Source organism: Nomascus leucogenys, chromosome 9 (genome assembly GCF_006542625.1).
Source record: "Nomascus leucogenys isolate Asia chromosome 9, Asia_NLE_v1, whole genome shotgun sequence".
Classification (NCBI taxonomy): domain Eukaryota; kingdom Metazoa; phylum Chordata; class Mammalia; order Primates; family Hylobatidae; genus Nomascus; species Nomascus leucogenys.
This window is the reverse complement of record NC_044389.1, coordinates 63,850,149-63,853,937: the sequence shown is the minus strand read 5'-3', so window position 1 is coordinate 63,853,937 and position 3,789 is coordinate 63,850,149.

Here is a 3,789-nt window from a genome sequence, read left to right as displayed (position 1 = left end):
ACTTAGTTCCTTCGCTCTCTAGCTGATCTGTAGAGTCCTCAGCCAATCTCTCCCACTCCCTCGTCCTCGTCCTCTTAGCTTGCACCAGGCTGGGATAGAAGCAAGAGGGGGGAGTAACCAGAGAACTGGCAGCGGGAGGGAGAGAAGAGGAAGTGGGGGTGGGATGGCTGGGGAGAGGAAGGGAAAAGGAGATTTAGGACTAAAGAAATGGTAGGAGGGACTTTTTTTTTTTTTTTTTTTTTTTTTTTTTTTTTTTTTTTTTTTAATTCTCCAAGAACAGCGGCTGTGTGGTGGCTACCAAGAGGGCAGAGGAAAACAGAATTTCTTCCTGGCTTTTCGCTCTTCTGATTCCAAACAAAGTCACAACGTGAACACCATTCTCACTTACTTTCCTGAGCCTCTTCTGAGGGACACTGCGGGCCCCTGCACCTGTAGCCCGTCATCATAGCTTCCTGTCTTTCTGAGAGCATACCCATCATAACGCCCCTCTCTCCCGCATCATCTTCTCTCGAGGTGAGAAATATGTGCGAGTCAATGTCATGTTAAAAACAAATAAGAAAACAAGCAAACACACCACAACCCCACCTACAGCTTCCCCCAAAGGTTTCCTTCCTACAGGTCCCCAAAAGCTTTCCCAGGAGGATGGTGCAGTGGTGGCTAAAAACAAGGGTGTGTGGAAGATCCCGGAGTCCGGAACAGAATATGAGAGTCGCTAGCTTTGTCTTCCTAATTCTCTCTTGTCATGGCTGTACAATGGAGATTAAACTACGAGCAGCCTGGCGCAGTGGCTCAGGCCTGTAATCCCAGCACTTTGGAAGGCCGAGGCGGGTGGATCACGAAGTCAGGAGTTCGAGACCAGCCTGGCCAAAATGGTGAAACCTCATCTCTACTGAAAATACAAAAATTAGCTGGGCGTGGTGGTGCGCACATATAATCTCAGCTACTGGGGAGGCTGTGGCAAGAGAATGGTTCGAAACCAGGAGATGGAGGTTGCAGTGAGCCGAGATTGTGCCACTGCACTCCAGACTGGGTGACAGAGCAAACTCCGTCTCAAAACAAAAAACAAACAAAAAACAACTGTGAGCTAACATTTTTCTCCACACTTATGCTCTAGACATGCCTTGTTATTTATATTTCAAGTATATTACCAAATAATTCTCACAACAAAGCCCATTTTACAGATGAGGAAACTGAGGCAAAAGGATACATAGTAAGTGACAGAACTGAGATCCAAACTCAGGGAGTCTGATTTCTGGCCTCAGGCCAGATCCCCACACTATTAATAATGAAATTAGCATTTAAACTGAAGTTTCAGCGTGTAATCCACGTAAATGTTCTTAGTGCAGTTCTTGACCAGATGCAGTAAAATCCAATGTCTAGTGCATTTATCGCTCTTCCCCTCTGTGGGGCAATGGAATTGATTGAAAAGAAGATAGGCTCCTGGAGTCACACCGTGTCTCCAAATCTGAGTTTCTTCTTTGATGATGAATAACAACACATTCCTTTTAGAGTTTTGTTTGGATGACATTAGAAAGCAGTGCTAAAGTGACTGGCGCACTCACTAGCCTTTAATAGGGGCTCAATCCCTTTCTATCCTAAATTTATCCCAAATCCAGACTACATTCTCCCCACTCAGTCACTTCTTAACCCACTGTGGTTTGGATTTTGCCCTTAGCCACCCCGGGAACCGTTCTGCAGATAATAACACATACTTCAAGAGTAGTTGTGAGGATTAAATGAGATCATGTGTTTGATCTTTGCTTGGCATAAGGAACATAATAGCTTTTGTGATTAATAATGAAGATCTAATTGCAAAATTCAATAGGCCCTGGAAACTCTCTCTTTGATTTTTCCCTGTGAACTATTGGTTGTTTTTCCATTCCTTTCTGCTCTTTCTCAGTTCTGTGAGCTGCCTCCTCTTTCTAGGCCTGCCTCAAGCGATCCTGACATCTTTACTCTGCCCTGGGAAAATGCCAAATCCAGAAGAAAATTCTTTTTCAGTTCTTCTGCTTTGGTGGTCACCTCTGGCCTTTAAATATATAGTTCTGGGTCCCCATCAGCTCCAGTCCACATTGCCAAAAGTTCATCCTCTTCCCCTTTGAAACCATCTTTGAGACTTCCCTCCCTTTAGCTACAGTGCATATTTCTGTCACAACATTTGCCACTCTGTACTCCACATGATTCTTCATTCATAGATACTGAAGACTGACAGCATCTCTACTATGGCTCCCTTCCCTTTGCTGTACCTCCGGTTTGTTATTTAAGCCATAAGCATAAAATAATAGTGCCATATCACAGGGTTGTAGTAAAGAATAATTGGATAGTCCATTTCAAGAGATTAGCATAGTGCCTAGCACATAGCAAATGCTTAAAAAGAGTTGGCTGAGACTTAAGAGAATCACTTGTTTGTTTTTGTCTAAGGCAGAGATCACGGCTTACCCATCTTTATATTTTAATGACCAGTCATTTCATTCAGAATAATCAAAGTAACAGGGGCTGATGAGCAAGTAGAATAATCCCTAACAGAGATTCCCAGCTGTAATTCCAGACTAGAACAGAATATGGATATGGGAGCCAGCAAAGCAGAGAACACTAGTAGCAACCAAATTTTGGACTTATAATAACTCATTTGCAACTAACATACATCCAGGAAGAGGGAGCAATGGATGAAATGGATGAAGCCAGCAGCAGTATGTCCAGCAATGACCAATAAATGGCACCCTTGCCAGACTCTTGGAATGACTTCTTGGGAAACTGAATTGAAAGCAAATTAAAGGGGAAAGAAACAATTCCCTCATCAGCACACCTGGAGATGCCATCTTGTGATATTCAAGACAGTAGCACAGTGTTTCTTTTATCAAAGGCTACAGAATCTGAGCTCTGGATGGATAAAATTGTTTCAGAATGCTGGCATCTTGAGATGCCTCCACTCAAATGGTTTAAATCATAGGATTCATATTTCTGGCTGAGCATCTGGTTTCCTTGATGTATGGAGGGTTTGCAGCTTTTCAGGAGGAACTGAGTTGAACATATTGGCAGTAAACGTGCCTTGTATTTGATTTCTCTGTTGTGTTGCATTAATTAAGAGTTGTTTTAATTTTTAAATAATAGGTCTTTTCCTATTTTATGTTAGAGGTTGTGACTGTTATAGCCAACTACTGAATCAGAGGATACTTATCAATCTTTTTTCCTAAACACAAGGAGAGTTAAAGGAAGGCATTTCTAAAATAGAAAACAACAGCAGATTAGTAGAGTAGTGGATTCTGTTGCATTAAACTCTACTTTTGACTATAAAAACTCTATGTGTGTATGTATGAATGCGTGTGTATTATGCTTGTCTTTATTGATATTCTTGAGTAATATACATTTATTTTCTAAAAACTTCCCATCAACCATTATTATTGAATACTTATGTAAGACTATATTAGCAGTTGTGAAGTTTTGGTTCCTTCTTCTTGTTTATTCCTCCCATCCTTGATTCATTCACTCAATACATATTTAGTATCTATTGTGTTCTTGACAATTTCATGTTGAGAATACAAAGATAAAATGAAATGGTTCCTGTCCCCTGAAAACTTAGTCTACTTGGGAGATAGGAATAACCACTTGAAAAACCTTAAGGTTTCTTTTTGTTTGTTTGTTTGTTTTTTTCCTGGCTGAGTAAGGCAGAGAGTGCTGCATGGAAAAGATGGTAGTTGAACCGAGATTTAAAAGCAAAGTAGGTGGTTTTCCAGGGGTATTTTAGATAGGCTATTTCAGACAGAGGAAGAATATCATCTACACTTAGGT